The following is a 19,951-nucleotide window of genomic DNA, read 5'->3' as shown; positions in this document are numbered from 1 at the left end:
GATTTCTTATTGCTCTTGACCTTCAGAGACAAAGGCAGGTAAATGCTTTCATTTAATTGTCCTTTCACTTAATTGTCCCGCTAAGTAGTTTATAAAGGAATATCCAGCACAAGAGTCACTGCGATGACATCAGTCCCACCAGCGGACGCGAGGCCACCCTGCTGGTGAGCGGCTCTGACCCTCCCTCCCCTTTGCAGAATGCTGCTCCTGATCTTTTACAAAAGCCACAGCTTGAAGCACGTTTATAAAAATATCACCGAATTACACCCTCTAGGCAGAAAAATTGGTTTAGTCGCTCGTGATCTCAGTCTCCCTTTCTTTTCAGTGCCAGTTAATTCTATAATTTCATCATTTCTTTTTCTGTCCCCTGCATTTGGGGGAGATAAGAAAGGGGAAGAGGGGAGAGAGAGAGGGAACAAAGCGTATCATGACTTTTCTGAGTAAATTGAACACAAGTAATGTCACAAAGCGGGGCTGTATCCCATTAAAGAGACTATCCAGAGCAATAGCACAGCCCACGGAGAAGGTAAAAGCTCCTCCAGAGTGGTCAAAGGGGAAAGCAGGTATTGAACCGGTCGAGCTTTATCTCTGAAGTGGATGGGCAGCTACAAACAGCCGAGAGCGTTGGAACTGTACATGCCAGCTCCTGCAAGCAGACAACCACCCTGTTTTCTGAGCCGCAAGCTTTATTGTTAGAGCACAGATGGGTCTCTCTCTCTCTCTCTCTCTCTCTCTCTCTCTCTCTCTCTCTCTCTCTCTCACACACACACACACATACACACACACGGAATGGTACCACATCCAGATCCAACACCCAGAGTTATTTGGTTACTATTTTGTTGATTGCGTCACAACATTTAAAATTATGTAAAAATCAGTGTACGGTATTGTTTTTAGCATTCTTTATCAACAATGAAAAAAATCTGGACGGTAACAACACAACCCCGTGTCCTTTTTGTGTCCCAGGTGTCCTTCACTCCCTAAATCAATTTGCTGTAGTCAAGAATTGAAGTGACCATTTTGACTCACGGTCTTAGCATCACTGGTGAGCAAGACTGAATTGGTACGGAACACCGCCAGGCTGCATCACACTTCTCTACCTTAGGCGGGGGACCTGGAGAGGTGGTGGGGAAGGGAGATGGAGATGAGGGGCGGGCTCCCCCAATCAACAACTAAAAATGAGGACATACATTGGGGGCTTTGCTCAACTGGTAGCCTGGCAACAATGTTTCTACAGTTCTAAGAAAAGTTGCTGGCAATGGACAACAACGGCTACCATTCCCTCCACAATTTACTCACATGTGTTCTGAGGTTCATGGCACCGTTTGAATTCTACGTCTATCATCTCTGGATATAATCCCTTCACAGAAGAATTACTCCGGAAGTCCTGCGAACACACACAGTTAACTGGACAAAATTACATATGGTCCAGTATTTAAAAATCAGATAGTATCCTATTTTAGAGAAATTGAACTTTGCATTTTCAAGAATATTCTTAACTCTAATAAAATTGAAACGGGTGATATTTATAGGGACTAAACGTGGGAAAATATCTCAAACACAGTTAACTATCTCCACCTCCTTGGTAGAGTCTGACTTGCTCTGTTTCAAATGTAAACCCCAAGTTTTATATTTATGGGTACCTCATAAGCATTAAAAATCCTTCCTTCCTTCCTTCCTTCCTTCCTTCCTTCCTTCCTTCCTTCCTTCCTTCCTTCCTTCCTTCCTTCCTTCCTTCCTTCCTTCCTTCCTTCCTTCCTTCCTTCCTTCCTCTGAATAATATTGTCATTTAACTCTGAGTAGCCTGAAAAATTTAACAAAATTTTCTTTATGTCTAACTCTTCCAGAGTGTTTCTTAGAAGAGCATGTGACTTTTATCTTGTTTTTTTAATTTTATTTTTTTTAGATTATTTCAAAACTTAAACAATGAGGCATTAATTTAACCATGCCCAGTATGGACAAATGCTAAGAAAAGCAGAGGAGATGTCTTTCCATGCCCCTGGCTCCCCTCAGCGGCGCCCTATGGATTCCAGTGTCCCATCTTAACTTCGGGAATGAAATCTGGCCTTGGACACCTATCCCGTGCCCGTTTGTTCTTACTCAGTATCACTGATCTCTGAGTTACAGGGGTGATAAGCTTTCACAACTCCCAGGAGTTTCTACTTCAGCTGGAGGTAAAGGAATGTTGCCTCACCCAAATAAACCACCCAAAATATGCTCTAAAATGTACAAAAGCAGCCAAGCCCATGTGGCTCAGTGGTTGAGCGTCAACCATGCACCAAGAGATCGCTGGTTCGATTCCTGGTGAGGGCACACGCCCAGGTTGTGGACCTGATCCCCAGTGGGGGGCATGCAGGAGGCGGCCAATCATTGTCCTCTCTCATTGATGTTTCTATCTCTCTCCCCCTCTCCCTTCCTCTCTCTCTAAAATCAATGAAGAAAAACATTTTTTTTTAATTGTTCAAAAGCATGAACACTGAAAAGTTCTTAGGCCCAAATTTCTAAGTGAGAGCCATGGCTGAACAGTCCATTAGTCTTAGTCTCCCAAGAAAGAAAAAGTTCTTTCTTCATTTCTTTCTCTTTTTTTAACTCATATTTATTATTCCTTTAGAGGAATAATACTACATCATACTGGGTGCTGAGGATACAAGGTTCAAGAGGCCATTGACTCATTCACCGGAGGACTTCGTTTCAGTTACGAGAAAGACCCTCTCCCAACTGCCTGGTCGTCTGCTATCCCCGGCTGATAGTTATTTATTTATTATTTATTTATTCCTCACCCGAGGACACTTTTACATTTACCTTCAGACAGAGTGAGAGGAAGAGAGAGAGAGAGAGAAACATTGACGTGAGAGAGACATATCGATTGGTCGCCACCCACAGGATCCCATCTGGGGCTGGGGACAAACAGCAACTGAGATACGTGCCCTTGGCAGAATCGAACCCAGGGCTCTCTGGTCTGCAGGACGACACTCTAACGGCTGAGCCAAACAGGCCAGGGTCCCAGACTGATATTTAAAAGAAACGATTAAGCCCTGGCCGGTTTGGCTCAGCCGTTAGAGTGTCGGCAGCCTGCGGTCTGGAGAGACCCGGGTTTGGTTCCTGCTCAGGGCACGTACCTCAGTTGCAGTTTGTCCCCGGCCCTGGTTGGTTGTGTGGGTGGTGACCATTTGATGTGTCCCTTTCGTGTCGATGTTTCTCTCTCTCTCTCCCTCCCACTCTATTTGAACAAAATATCGAAAAATGTCCTCGGGTGAGGATTAAAAAAAAAAAACGATTAAACTTTATCGAGCCCCTTTTGAAAGCAATGAACTGATATCTACTTGCTAAAAAAAAAAGTTCACTTAGTTCTAAAAATAAACTTATTTGATACATTTTTGGTTTTCCCCTGAAAAACAGTTTGTGTTGGAGGTTACAAATCTATCATCCTTACAATATATCAGCTTTATCAGCAGGTGTTTCATTTTCCTTAGTTAAACCACACACGCAAACACAATCCAGGACCGTATCATTCCCTGTGAGTGAGTGACGTGGCCAGCAATGCCTTCCCGTGTGTCTCCGGCCACTGCTCCAGCGCAGTGGGTCATTGCTTCCCCAGGCCTCCCCACCTCGGCCCCCGCAACCGCGTGTGTTAAGGCCACTTAGGATGAACTGCAAACAGCTCAAGCACTTAATTCCTTCACGATTTTGATCAAGTAAAACTTCTGCTTTAAAGGCCCTTTCATCTTCACTTTGTAAAACCCAGCATACCTTTTCAATTTTAAGTCAAATGTCACCGCCCCCCCCCACACACACACAGATACATTCTAGCAGAGTCTATCACCATCACCAGTGTGGAGGAGGCACCCGATTCCTTACAGCTGGCCCAGCTTAGCCTAAAGCATCACACACAGGTGCCTGAGATTTGCATATGGGTTTGGAACTAAGGGGATTTCTTTGTCTGCTTCTCTGTATTTTGATTGTATACTTTGGTGCAGGGTTTTATCTGAAGTTCATAAAGAAGGCATGTTTGCACGTATCCAATGGGGAGAGGATATGCAAAATGAGTAATTTCTCCAGTTTCATAAATAGAGCTCACGAAATTATACCAGAAACTATCAAAAGAGGAACTGCAGGTACATTTTATTTTAAAGGAACAGTATTAATGAGGACTGTAGTGGCTAAGGGGGCTGGTTCTGAAGTCCAAGATTATTGTAGCTACCTAAATGTGAATCTACCGTGCATCCTCCAAAAAAAAACACTATACAGATCAACAAATAAAAATAAATCCACACAAATATCATACTTTCAGCATACACCGAGGACATAAATCACAATAATTTCAAAGTATTGTATTTAGAAAAGTAAATACCAATTTCCAGCAAAGCTTTGTTTAATACTCCCCGCCAGCCGATTCAGAGAGCAGATGGGAGAGGAGCAAAGAGGGAGAAGGAAGAGCATCTAGACAACGTGTGCAGAAGATAGGAGAGGGGATTAACTAGGCTAAAATCCCTCTGAGTTATAAAATATTAACAGAGCCCTGGAGGACCAGAGCATTGGCTGCAGGGAAGGGACTTCAAACAGGATGCAGAGCTTCGGGAGGAGATAGTCTTAAAATGTTTTGAGGAAAAAAGAATAGAAGGGAAAGAAAGAGACTGATGAAAGAAAACAATGAAGGTAATGTTAAGACCCTTCCACACAACATTTTGAAAGGAAAATATGACACAAACAAAACAGCACCTTACTGCCCCTCCCTGCCACGCCCTGACACCACCTACTAAAGAAACTGCAATCTTCTACGCTGACAGAAGATGGCAACCTTGGACAAGAAATGTTGGAAACCACTCCAATCTGCCAAGCCAATCAAATATATAGATAGGTGCAGATTTTTCTATACAAAATTCCTATAAAAAATTATATTAGCCCTGGCCAGTTTGGTTCAGCAGTTAGAGCGTCGGCCTGAGGACCAAAGAGTCTCAGATTTGATCAGGTCAAGGGCACATACCTCTGTTGTGGCTTGGTCCCCGGCCCTTGTCAGGGTCATGCAGGAGACAACCAGTCAATGTTTCTCTCACTCACATCAATGTTTCTCTCTCTCTCTCTCTCTCTCTCTCTCTCTCTCACCCACTCTATCTGAAGATCAATGGAAAAATAACCTCAGGTAGGGACTTAAAAAATTTTTTTAATTAAAATCTTCAGCTGACAAAATGTTATCAAATAAATAATCGTAAATTCAAAGTAGACTAACACCACAAACAAAGCTAAATTATTACCCTTAAACTATTGGAGATACCAAAAGACACATAAAATTTAAAACTTTAAAAACTGAAAACCGAAATGGGGGCTAAAACAAAAAGAAAATGAAATAAGTGTTGGTTGATTTCAGGAAAGAAGTAGAAGAAAGTACTATCCTACCATAAAGTAAGCTTTATATGGTGCTTGTATAATATTCAAAATACATTTGAATGAACATTTCATGAAGCGCATTGAACAAAATAGTACAACAACAAAGAGAATGAGAATTTTTTTTTATAGTCAGAGAGAAACGGTTTGAACTGAAAACATAGGCAATGAAAAGTCAGCATATGTATAAGTGGAGACCCTAAAGAAGAAAAACAGTACCGCAAAACAGAACTATTATTTTAGACTATAATTCAGAAAACTTAGCAAAAATAAAAGATCTGAACATACATAAGAGCCAACTAAGTACTAGGAAAATTAACTAAGAAGATCAATACTAAAATTTATTCTAGTAAATCTATTCAAATTTAGAAATTTTATTTTAAAAGCCTTCAAGGCATCAGAAAATAAATAATTTATAAGAAAAAGAGAGAGATTCCAAAATGGCCATGGAGTGAATGAAAGCTACACAGACCATCTCCCAGGACCAAACTAGAATTACAATGAAAATAAAGACAAATCATTGGGAAAGAGCAACAGAAAAGAAGCTTTCAAGGACCATATAACTAGGGACATTGAATCAATCCTGATACAATTGCAGAGGTGTGAGAGGGGGGCTGGGAGCCCACAGACAGCAGCAGCCTTAGCTGTGGTAGCACCCGCAGGGTTACACTCCAAAGCCCATGCCACAGCACAGAGCTGGGACTGAAGCTAAAATAGCCACGGCCACTCACCTTGGGCTCCAGCAGAGGGAAAACAAACTGGACTGGAACTGTGTGGGGAAACTCAGGATTTGAAGGGCGCTCAGAGCTTTTTCTAAGTTGCAGCCACGCAGGACTGTGGTCATCTTACTCCTTCCCAGGGCCCTGGGGAGAGGCAGCAGCCCCTCCCTTGGAGATTCAACCCCACCTGGTGGCCATTGAAATGCTAATTTAGGCCCATTAACAACCAGCATCTGCCCCACCCTCGGGAAACCCCTTATGATGAACACCTGAGGGAGTTTTTCACTCAACTGAGAAGCCAAGGCTCTTCAAGTTACCACTACTAATGGCCTCCAGGCAAAAAGATAGAAGATAACTGAACCATTTCTGAGCTTGCAACTCTACCCAGGAAAAAAGGACTTAACAGTGGTGTTTAACATGGGTCCTCCCACACTGATCCAAACCCAGTGGAAGGAGCCACAAACAGCAGAACACCAACACCCACAGGAAAAATTTGACAGGCTCCAAAACATACTGAAATAGCCAAAATGGTGAAACAAATAAACAAATCCAAAAAGGAAAGAACAAGAGAACTCTGTTGAAGATGAGATCAATAAAATGCAGTTAAGCAAATTATCAAAGGTACAGTTCACAGCCATGATCTTGAGGAAGCTCAATAGCATGAGTAACAACATCAGACCCAGGAGTAAAGATATAAAAACAGTGAAAACCAACCAAGTGGAAATGAAGAATGACATAGCAAAAATAAAGAACACATTGGAAGGCCCTGGCCAGTTTGGCTCAGCGGTTAGAGAGTCGGCCTGCGGTCCGGAGAGACCGGGTTCGGTTCCCGCTAAGGGCACGTACTTCGGTTGCAGTTTGTCCCCGGCCCTGGTTGGTCATGCGGGTGGCAGCCACTCGATGTGTCCCTTCACGTCGATGTTTCTCTCTCTCTCTCTCTCTCCCTCCCACTCTATCTGTACAAAAAATGGAAAAATATCCTCGGATGAGGATAAAAAAAAAAAAAAAGAACACATCATTGGAAGGACTAACCAGCAGAGTAAAGGAAGCTGAGGACCAGATCAGTGAATTAGAAGAAGGGGTAGGGAAAAAAAATCAACCAATCAGAAAAACAAAAGGAAAAAACAATTAAAAAACAAGAAGACAGCTTAAGAGAACTGTGGTACAACTGGAAACATAATTATATTTGCATCATAGGAGTCCCTGAAGAAAAAGAAAATGGGCAAAGGTTAGAGAATATATTTGAAGAAATGGTGACAGAAAACTACCCTAATTTGTTGAAGGAAGAAGCACAGAGAGCCCCAAGTAAGAAGAACCCAAACAGGCCCACAATAAGACACAGAGTAATTAAAATGCCAAAAATTAAACACAAAGAGAGAATCCTAAAGGCAGCAAGAGATAAGCAACAGGTTACCTACAAAGGGAACCCCATAAGGCTCTCAGCTGACTTCTCAACAGAAACCCTACAGGCCAGAAGGAAATGGCATGAAGTAATCAAGGTCATGAAAAACAAGGATCTCAGTCCAAGACTATTCTATCCAGCAGGGCTATCATTCAAAATAGAAGGTCAAAAAAAGAGTTTAAAAAAAAAAAAAAAAAAAAAAAGGCTAAGGGAATACATTAGCACCAAACCAGCACTGCAAGAAATGTTAAAAGGACTGCTGTAATTAGCAGGAGAAATGGAAAGAAAAATATAACCACACTAATCAAAAACGGCAATAAATAAGTACATATCAATAATCACCTTAAGTGTAAATGGATTGAATGCTCCCATAAAAAGACACAGAGTAGCTGATTGGATAAGAAAGCATGACTCATATATATGTTGTTTAGAAGAGACTCACCTCACAACAAAAGACTCACATAGGTTGAAAGTAAAGAGATGGAAGAATATCTCCCAAGCAAACGGAAAGAAAAAAAAAAAGTTGGGGTAGCAATACTCATATCTGATAAAATAGATTTCAAAATGAAGGCCACAACTAGAGACAAAGAAGGCCACTACATAATATTAAAAGAATCTATCAAACAGAAAAATATAACCTTGGTAAACATATATGCACCCAACGTAGGAGCAACAACATATATTAAAAATCTTCTGGGGGACTTCAAAGCAGAAAATGACAGCAATACAGTCGTAGCAGGGGACTTTAACACCCCACTGACACCACTGGATAGATCCTCTAGACAAAAAATTAGCAAGTAAACGGAGACTCTAAATGAAGCACTAAATCAAATGGATTTAATAGGTATCTACAGAAAATTACACCCCAAAACTGCAGAATTCACATTCTTCCCAAGTGCACATGGGACATTCTCAAAGATAAACCACATGTCAGAACACAGAATAAATCTCCACAAGTTCAACAAGATTGAAATCATATCAAGCATCTTCTCAGATCACAATGGCATGAAACTAGAAATCAATTGCAACAAGAACATGCAAAGACATTTGAACACATGGAGGCTAAATAGCATGTTATCAAACAATTAATGGGTTACCGAGAAGATCAAGGAAGAAATTAAAAATTTTCTGGTAACCAGTGAAAATGAACACACAACAACACAAAATCTATGGGATACAGTGAAAACAGTTCTGAGAGGGAAGTTTATAGCACTACAGGCCTACCTCAAGAAACAAGAAAAATTTCTAATAGATTATCTAACCTCACAACTTAAAGAACTGGAAACCAAACAAAAAGAAAACCCCAGAGCAAGGAGAAGGAAGGAAATAGTAAAGATTAGAGGAGAAATAAATGACATAGAGACCAAAAAAAAAAAAAAACAATTCAAAGGATCAATGAAACAACGAGCTGGTTTTTCAAAAAGATAAACAATATTGATGGACCCTTAGTTAGACTCTTCAAGAAACAAAGAGAGAGAAACCAAATACACAAAATCAGAAATGAAAGAGGAGAAGTAACAACTGACACCACATAAATACAAAAGATTGTTAACAACTACTATGAACAATTATATGGCAACAAATTTGACAATCTAAGGCAAATGGACACATTTCTAGAAACACATAGTCTCCAAAAACTGGACCAGGAAGAGACAGAAAACTTGAACAGACCAATAACAACAGAAGAAATCGAAGATGTAATCAAGACTCTCCCAGCAAACAAAAGCCCAGACCCAGAGGGCTTCACGAGGGAGTTTTACTGAACATTCAAAGAAGAACTAATACCCATTCTCCTCAAACTATTTAAAAAATTCAAGAAGAAGGAAGACTTCCAAACTCGTTTTATGAAGCCAGCATAATCCTAATTCCAAAACCAGAAAAAGACACTACAAAGAAAGAAAACTACAGGCCAATATCCCTAATGAACATAGATGTCAAAATCCTTAACAAAACACTAGCAAATCGAATCCAGCAATACATCAAAAAAAATTATTCACCATGACCAAGTGGGATTCATCCCAGGGATGCAAGGCTGGTACAATATTCACAAATCAATAAATGTGATGCACCACATAAATAAAATAAAGAATAAAAACCACATGATCATACCAATAGATGCTGAAAAAGCATTCGACAAAATCCACACCCATTTCTGATAAAAAGGCTAAGCAATCTGGGAATAGAGGGATCATAGCTCAACATAATAAAGGCCATATATGAAGACCTATAGACAACATCATACTCAATGGGCAAAAACTACAAGCATTTCCCTTAAGAACAAGAACAAGACAGGGATGTCCACTTTCGCCACTCTTATTTAACATAGTACTGGAAGTCTTAGCCACAGCAATCAGACAGGAAGAAAAAATGAAAGTGATCCAAATTGGAAAGGAGGAAGTGAAACTGTCATTATTCACAGATGACATGACACTATACGTAGAAAACCCCAAAGACTCCATCAAAAATTTACTAGACTTAATAAATGAATTTGGCAAAGTAGCAGGATACAAAATTAACGTCAAGAAATCAATGGCATTCTTATACGCCAATGATGACCTTGCAGAAAGAGAGTCCAAAAAATCCTTTTTACCATCACGGCAAAAAAATTAAGATACATAGGAATAAACCTAACCAGAGAAATAAAGGACCTATTCACAGAAAACTACAGGTCAATGAAAAAAGAAATAGAGAAAAATATAAAAAAGTGGAAGCACATACCTTGTTTATGTATTGGAAGAATTAACATCATTAAAATGGATGTCCATACAACCCAAAGCAATCTCTAGATTCAATGCAATCCCCATCAAAATACCAACTACATATTTCACAGAAATAGTACAAATACTTCAAAAGTTCATATGGAACCAAAAAAGACCCCAGATAGCCACAGCAATCTTGAAAAAGAAGGGCAGAGTAGGTGGGACCACAATATCGGATATCAGGTTATACTACAAAGCAACTGTAATCAAAACAGCCTGATACCGGCACGAGAACAGGCATATAGTCCAGTGGAACAGAACAGAGAACCCAGAAACAGACCCAAGACCTTATGCTCAATTAATATTTGACAAAGGAGGCAAGAGCATACAATGGAGTAAAGACAGCCTCTTTAATAAATGGTGTTGGGAAAATTGGACAGCTACATGCAAAAAAATGAAACTAGACCATCAACTTATACCATACATAAGAATAAACTCAAAATGGATAAAAGACTTAAATGTGACTCATGAATCCATAAAAATTCTAGAAGAAAATGTAGGCAACAAAATTGCAGACATCACACGCAGCAGAATTTTCACTGATACATCCCCTAAGGCAACAGAAACAAAGAAGAAAATGAACACATTGGACTACATCAAACTCAAAAGCTTCTGCAAAGCAAAAGAAACTGCCATCAAAATGGAAATGCAACCCACTGTATGGGAGAACATCATTGCTAATGATGCATCAGATAAGGGGCTAATTTCCAAAATATATAGAGTGCTCATACAACTCAACAAAAGGAAGACAAAGAACCCAATTTAAAAATGGGCAGAATAGCTGAATAGACACCTTTCCAAACAGGACATACAAATGTCCAAGAGACATATGAAGAAATGTTCAACATCAATAATCATCAGAGAGATGCAAATTAAAACAACAATGAGGTATCACCTCATACCTGTCAGAATGGCCAACATCAACAAATCATCAAACAACAAGTGTTGGTGAGGGTGTGGAGAAAAGGGGACTCTAGTCCACTGCTGATGTAAATGCAGACTGGTGCAGCAACTATAACACTATAAAAACACTATAGTGTTACCTCAAAATATTAAAAATTGAACTTCCATCTGACCCAGTGATCCCACTTCTTATACCCTAAGGGACCTGAAACACCAATCAGAAAGAATATATGCACTCCCATGTTCGTTGCATACTATTCACAATAGCTAAGATCTGGAAACAGCCCAAATGTCCATCAGTAGAGAAATGGATAAAATAGCTGTGGTACATATACACAATGGAGCACTATGCAGCTGTAAGAAAGAAAGATCTCTTATCCTTTGAGATGACATGGAGGGACTTGGAAATTATTGTCCTAAGCGAAACAAGCCAAACAGAGAAAGACAAGTATCATATGATCTCACTTATTTGTGGAATATAATGAACATAATAATATGAGTAATATGGTGGTCCCAGAGACGTTGAAGTGGGGTACAGAGTGGCAATCCCCAGAAGAGGGTGTGGTTGCGGGGAGATAAACCACAGAACTTACATGCATGTATGCATGAACAATGGACATGGACAACAAAGCTGTGGACAGCCTGGGACGGACCGGGAGGGGAGAATCAGTGAGGGGAAAAGGAGAAACATCTGTAATAAAAATAAATTAATTAATTTTAAAGAAATTTTTTAATTTAAAAAGATAATTTTCCACTTGACGTATAAAGAAAACTCCAACTGTATATTGATTACAAAAGATACATCAGGCAAATTTAATAAGACAAAATTTATGGAGATGGACAAAAATATACAAGGCAATTGGAAACAACAAGAAAGCAAGGGCTGTAATCCTAATACCACATAAAGTAGACTTCCATCAAAAAGCATTAACCTGATCCAGAAGAATGCCTTTTAATGGTAAAAGCCGCAACCCATCTTGAAGATAAAACATTTATGAATATTGATGTATTCATATATTAACACCTTTTAAAGCAACCACATTTTTAAAAGAGAATCTATAAGTGATGTCAGGAGAATTAAAAACAAAAAACAAAAAACAGAGCCCTGCCCAATTTGGCTCAGAGGTAAGAGTGTCAACCCACAGACCAAAGAGTCACAGGTTTGATTTCGGTCAAGGGCACGTACCTCAGTTGCAGTTTGGTCCCTGGGCCTGGTCAGGGTCATGCAGGAGGCAACCAGTCGATGTGTCTCTTTCACATCAATGTTTCTTGATGTTTCTCTCTCTCTCTCTCTCTCTCTTCTCTCTCTCTCTCTCTCTGTCTTTGTGTGTGTGTGTGTGTGCGTGCATGTGTGTGTATGTGTCTGAAGATAAAGAAAAATTATTCTTGGGTAAGGATTAAAAAGAAACAAACATGGATAACAGGAGACTTTATTACAATGTTCTCAGTACAAGACAAATCAAACATACAAAAAAATTAATAATGATAGAGAAAACCTAACAACATAGCCAATCTAATGGATATATTTAAATTTTATACTCTGGTAACAAAGAATACAAATTTATCTTAAGTGTACATAGAAAATTCATAAAAATTGTCATCTATTATATGAAAAAGAAAGTGCCACTAATTTTGTAAAGTATAAATATTATGAAAAAGCTACAATTGGACTATAATAAAATAAAATTAGAAATTACTAACAAAAATTTTGAACACCTGTCACTTGGTGTTCTCTCCAACTCCTATTATCTTTCGTCTTTTTTTATGAAAACAATTCTAACAGATACTTCTTTGTGGTTATAATTTGCATTTTTCTGGTGACTAGTGATGTTGAGCACCTCTTCATATACCTGTTAACCATTTGCATATTTTCTTTGGAAAAATATCTGTTCAGTTCCCCTGCCTATTTCGTAATTAGTTTGTTTTGGGGTGAGTTACATGAGTTCTTTCAATATTTTGGATATCAGTCCTTCATTGGATATATGATTTGCAAGTATCTTCAATCACTTCACAAATTGTATTTGAATTATTAGATTAATGGTTTCCTTTTCTGTGCAGAAGCTTTTCATTTGATGTAGTCCCATTTGTTTACTTTTGTTTTTATTGCCTTTACTTTTAATGTCAAAAGAAAAATGTTAAGGCAGATGTCAAGGAGCTTACCACCCATTATCATTTCTTCTAGGAATTGCATAGCTTTGTATCTTACACTCAACTCTTTAATCCATTTTAGTTGACTTTCATGTATTATATAAGTAAAAGTCCAATTTCACTTTCATGCATATGACTGCCCAGCTTTCCCAACAACATTTATCAAAGAAACTATCTTTTCCCAGCTATATGTTGAATTAAAGTGGTGAGAGTAGGCATCCTTGTCTTGTTCCAGATCTTAACAGAGAAGATTTTAGCTTTTCAGCTTGGAATATGTTACTCGTGAGCATGTCACATATGGCCTTTATTATGTTGAGGTATATTTCTTATATCCCCAATTTGTTGAGAGTTTTAATCATGAAAAAATAATGCATTTTATCAAATGCTTTTTCTGCATATATTGAGAAGATCTTATGATTTTTATCCTTCATTTTGTTAAAATGGTGTCTCACTGATTGATTTGTGGATATTGAACCATCCTTGCATCTCTGGAATCAATCTTACTTGATCATGTATGATTATTTTAATGTATGGTTGAATTCAGATTGCTAATAATTTTGTTTTGAATTTTTTGCATCTATGTTCATCATGAATATTAGCATGTAATTTTCTTTTCTTGAAGTATGTTTTTTGGATTTTGGTATCAGAGTAATGGTAGTTTTATAAAATCTTATTGAATTATACCTTCTAGTTTTTGTAAGTTTGAATACATCTGGTTTTAAATCGTCTTTAAATGTTTGGTAGAATTCAACAAAGGAGTTATCTTCTCCTGTGCTTTTCTGTTGGAATATTTTTTTTATTACTTTTCAATCTCCTTATTTGTGATTGGTCTATTCAGATTTTCTTTTTCTTCCAGACTCATTCTATAGATTATATATTTCTAGAAATTATCCATTCCATTTAGTTTGTCCAATTTGTTGTCATATAATTGTCTCTGTGGTCCTTTGTATTTGTGCTGTATCAATTTTTATATCTTCTCTTTAATTTAACATTTTTTTGAGTTCTCTCTGTTTTTATCATGATGAGTCTAGCAAAAAGGTTTGCATATTATGTTTATATATTTTCAAGAAACAGCTCTTAGTTTCATTCATCTTTTCTATTGCTTTTTTTTTTTTTCCTCACCAGAGGACATTTTTCCATTTTTTGTTCAGGTAGAGTGGGAGGGAGAGAGAGGAACAGAGAGAGAGAGGGAGACATCGATGTGAAAGGAACACATCGAGTGGCTGCCACCCGCACAACCGACCAGGGCCGGGGACAAACTGCAACCGAGGTACATGCCCCTAGCGGGAACCGAACCCGGGTCTCTCAGGACCGCAGGCCGACGCTCTAACTGCTGAGCCAAACCGGCCAGGGCTCTATTGCTTTTTTAATCTCTATTTTATTTATTTCCACTCTGATCTTTGTTAGTTTTTTTCATCTGATAACTTTGAGCTTAGTTTTTCTTATTTTTCTAGTTCCTTGAGGTATAGAGTTAGATTGTTTATTTAGTGAACAAATCCTTCCTTATTTAGTAATAACATGACCCAAGAAAAACTATGAAGATAGAACAAGGGTCAGAACCCTGACCTCCAGGACTATGTGAACCTTTACAAATGGATTTCATTTACTTGCCCAAATCACAAACCTTTAAATATGTTTAGTAATAGCTATTAAAAGTCTCATAAGATAGGCTAATATTCCATTAGAAAACGATTATGAATTATATATTCATCACCTGGGAAATCTTACTGATAGAGAAATCTACATTATAAGTAAAATATATAAGCAATTTTTAATAGATTACTAAAACAGAATAACATCCCAAAAGCTCTGAAAGGAAAGAATAAATTAATGATATTTTAAATCAAAACAATTCAAATTTTCAGATAAATGTAATCTACTTGGCCTAATGATATGCAATCTACATTTTAAAATTATCATAAATTTTTTCTGGCCAGTGTGGCTCAGTGGTTGAGCATCGACTCATGTACCATGAGGTCACTGGTTCGATTCCCAGTCAGGGCACATGCCCAGGTTGTGGGCCAAATCTCCAGTGGGGGGCATGTAAGAGGCAGCCAATCGATATTCTGTCTCATTGATGTTTCTATCTCCTTCTACCTTTCTCTCTCTTTAAAAATCAATAAAGAAAAATAAATTTTTTAATTCTCATAAATTTTTCCATGAATTCTCATAAATTTGTTGCAAGAAAACTTATGAGTCTTTGATATGTCCTTCACTGACAGACTCTACATTTTCACTTTATGATTAATTAGGTATTGTTAAAAAGAATATTATATACACAGACATATTATATACACAGCATGGGCAAGTACAAGTTACATTTCTAAAGAGGATTCCTGCATTATTCTTAGACATATACCTGCATGGTAGACATCCAGGAGACTGAATTAATTGGAAAATACACCAATAAAGAGCAGACTTAAAATCACTTAGGATAAAAACATATTGAATATTTATAAACACAAACATTGCTCTTGAATTCCAGGGTATACACCCATAGAATCATGTTTTCCTGTTTAAATGTGCCAGGGATCCTGCAAGCAGAAACACAAGCAGACTTAAGGTCAAACACTGCAGTTCACTAAAAGGTCAACAGTAGCAAATGACCTCTGGAAGTAAACATTTAACCCAAACATTTAGAGATCATAAAGGCAATATCGGTATAGATTATTTCCTTCTAAGACTTTTGGGTTAAGATCCATGATAAGAAAATGAATTTACACCTACACTTACAAAGTATTACTTGTCTGCTTTTCTCTCACTGATTGCCACATTCTTCCCACTTGGAGAATAGACTATTAACATGGCTAATCATTTTGCCCTTCTCTACACAGTCATCCTTTCTCTAAACTTTTTAAAGTCCTTAATTTGTCATTACTGAACAGTTGCAATGATGGACAGTCTTTTCAACTGTGGAGTTTGTCATCTGGTCCCAGATCCTACTATTAATATTAACCTAAATACATCAACATGACTTAATCGGACCTAGGTCTCAACAATTTAGCTCTTTCTTTGTACTTTTCAGAGTCTTAAAGAAACTCAGAAAAGGTCAAGAATGAAAAGGGACACAGGACTAACAATACAAACTATGGTCCAACCATCTTATAAATCTATATATGCAAAAAAATTACATTATTTGTTTAATTACCCCAAGGTGAAACCCATTAAATTTTTAATAGCAATTCCTAACAACCTCGGTGTCTGCTTAATGTGTGTCCTTAAGATTATTCTTCTTATGTGATCAGAGGGCCGTCTCATGCTAACTCACATCAAAATGTGACCTAGACTTTGACATGGTAAGCCAGCCTATTTAAGTATTCAAAATAATCACCATGAGGGATTCAAGACATCAAATTCCATCTGTTCCTATAAGGATTTCCACCACACCTTAAAATCTACGATCTGCAATTAATCTCTATGCTCCAAATAACAAATAAAATAGTTCAAATTTTAGAGGCTAAAATATTTGACATAAATTCATGAGCTAAAGTATTTCTAAACAACAAAATTGCCTTCGACTATGTAGTCACCAAGCAAAATGGTGTTTGGAAAATAACTGATACCTGGGGAGACTCTTCAGGAATAATTGAATAATCAAACCATCAACAGAGCAAACTGAACCAAGGGGTGTATTTTCTTGGTTGGGTATACACTGAATGCAGAGTGAGTGGAGTTCAAATGTTGCTTATGATGATTGAGATTATCCTCATACTTGTGATCTTCCATCCAATATTATACCTTGGTGCTTATATATTACAACACTGCTATTATCCTAAACCAACGTAGGAGTGAAATTTCTGGATCTTAGGTCATATTTATGTTCCATATGTACAAAACCAAAGACTCATCCTAAGTGATTTTACCAATTTATTCTCCTACCTGCAGTGCTAAACCTTCCAATTTTTCCACATTATTGTCAATATTTGGAAATTTTGGTCTTAAATTTTAACCAATCTAGTGGATACATAATGGCATTGTGCCATAGCTTCAACTCACATTTCCCCGACTGAAAAGAAAATGTGGTTGAGCACAGATGTTTGCTCACTCTTTTGATAGTCTCTTTGAAATGTGTTGGTTCAAGACTGAACAATTTTCTCCCTTAGGTTACCTTTATTTATGTATTTGTAGGAGTTCTTTATGTATTCTGATATAGCCCTTTGCACTTGTTTGTATCATAAATATCCTCTCCAAGTCTGTGACTTGCCTTTCACTCACTTAATGGTGTCTCTTGGTAACAGAAGTTCTTAATTTTAATCTATCTTTGTCTTTAGTGATTCTGTCTTATTTAAGGATGTTTGTCTACCCAAAAGTAATAATCACCTACATTTTCTTCTAAATGCTTTCTTATTTTATATATCACATTAACACATGCCTTCCATGTGGTATTACATTTTGCTATGATGTCAGTGAGGATCATATTTTATTGTTTTCCATGTGGATTCAAATTGGCCCAAGACCAGCCAAAGAGAGATCACCTTCTACCCACTGCTCCAAAGTGTAACTTTTATAGTGTCAAGTGTTTATTCTGTATGTGTATCTCTTTGTACCAATGCTATCCAATAATAATTACTGTAGCCTTGTAATGACAACTTTTGTTGTCTAGCAGAGGTGACTTCCAAGATTGTCTTGACTATCTGTGATGTTTTCCATTTCCATAAATATTATATAACCAGCTTGTAAAGTTCTACAAAAAATATCTACTGAGGTTTAGTCAAAAATTTATTTTGGTCACAAGTTTATTATAGAAACAGTCTGGTGTGGAGCCAAGGGGACAGACATGTACATTTATTTAGGTGGGGTCCACTGGTCTTCTGCTTTCAGTCTGTTGTTATACCCATTGGATGAATCCTTACTTCAACTATTGTATTTTTTGACTTCTAGAAATTCATTTGATTCTTTTTTTTTTTTTTAACAACAGAATTTATTTTGTCATAGTTCTGGAAGCTGGGAAGCCTGAGAGCAAGTTGCTGGTCAATTTGGTTTCTGGTGAGAACTCTTCCTGACTTACTGGTGGCTGCCTTCTCTCTCAGTTCTCCATGAGGGAGCTAGAGCTCATGTCCTTCCCTCCTCCTAGAAGGGCGCTGGCCCTGTTGGATTAGGGCCTTACTCTTACACCCTCATTTAACCTTTATCACCTCTCCCAGGCCCTATCTCAATATATAGTCACATAGGGTTAGGGCTTCAACATATACGTCTGGGGTGGAGGGCACACATTCAGTCCATAACACTTCACTCCTGGCTCCCCAAAACCCACGTCCTTCTCACATACAAATATATGTACTCCATCCCAATAGTCTGCAAATCTTATTGTGCCACCAAACTACAGTCTAAAATCCGGAGTCTAATCTAAATATCATTTAAATCAGATATGGGTGAGATTCTAAGTAAGGCAAAATTCATCTCCTGCTGTGACCCTATGAAACCAGACAAGTTATGTGTGTCCGAAATACAGTCATGGAGCAGGCATAGAACATTCTCATTCCAAAATCAGAAAACAGGAAAGAAGGAATGGATGACAGGTCCCAAGCAAATCTAAAACCTGCAAGAATTTCATTAGATCTTAAGGCTTAAGAACAATCTTCTTTGGTTGGATGCACCTGTGTTCAGGACCACTGCAGTGGCAGTGTCACCCTCAGGGCTCTGTTGGCAGCCACCCTCTTTGCTGAGGGCCCCCTCCAGGGCCCTGCCCTCTGAAACCAAGGAGGAAGCCGCCTTGCAGCCTTGGCTGTGGTAGGTGTGGCAGCTCTAGATCTCCGAATCACGTTCTTCCCTGTTCTTAAAGGATAACCCACGTTAGCAGCTTCTTTCATTCCATTCCATTTTTTTGAAGCTGGCAGTATTTCTGATGGTACAATCCCATCTCTATTTCTGTCTTCTCGTGAGATGGCTGATTAGATCCATGGTTTACACCCACATTAATCTCCTTATCAAAGGGTTGTAAAGACACACTATTAGTGTTGTCTTCAGAGCACCTTCATCATTTGTTGCCATGTGGATATGCTGAGAATTTTCCAAATATTTAAGATTTGGTTCATTTTCGCTTAAGGATTTCTTATTCAATTCATCTCTCACCTCTTTTTAAATTGGATTTATTGGGGTGACATTGGTTAATAAAGCTATATAGGTTTCGGGTATGCAGCTCTATAATACATCATCTCTATCTTGAAGTGTGTGTTCACTACCCAAAGTCGAGTCTCCTTCCATCACCATTTTTCTCCCTTTGCCCTTTATCTCCTCCTACCTCCCCCCACCTTTGCTCTGGTAATCACCACACTGTTGTCTGTGTTTATGAGGGTTTTTTTGTTGTTGTTTTTTTGCCTAATCCCTTCACCCTTTTCACTCAGCTCCCCAATTCCCCTTCCTTCTAACAGCTGTCAGTCTGTTTTCTGTGTCTATTCATCTCTTTCTATTTTGTTTGTTTGTTCATTTTATTCTTTTTGTGCATTCCAAATCTCTCAAATTGTTTCATTTTAATTTTTTTCCATATTTTCTCTATATTCTTAAATATCTTACTCATAGTTATTTTAATTATATCTGATACCTCCAATAATTTTATCACCATGGGTCTTTTCTGTGACCTGTTTATTACTTGCTTTTTTTTTTCTTCTGTTGTTCTAGAATGACTCATCCATTTTTAT

The 19,951-nt window shown here is 38.0% G+C and overlaps 1 pseudogene; it reads left to right on the top strand.

The window, feature by feature from the left end:
- The first annotated feature begins 427 nt into the window (after nt 1-427).
- Nucleotides 428-19,951, top strand: part of LOC118626232 — a 54,136-nt pseudogene continuing 34,612 nt past the window's right edge.

This window comes from Molossus molossus, unplaced genomic scaffold (assembly GCF_014108415.1).
Source record: "Molossus molossus isolate mMolMol1 unplaced genomic scaffold, mMolMol1.p scaffold_m16_p_12, whole genome shotgun sequence".
NCBI lineage: Eukaryota > Metazoa > Chordata > Mammalia > Chiroptera > Molossidae > Molossus > Molossus molossus.
Note: the sequence above shows the minus strand (reverse complement) of the source record. Positions and strands in the feature narration are given on the sequence as shown.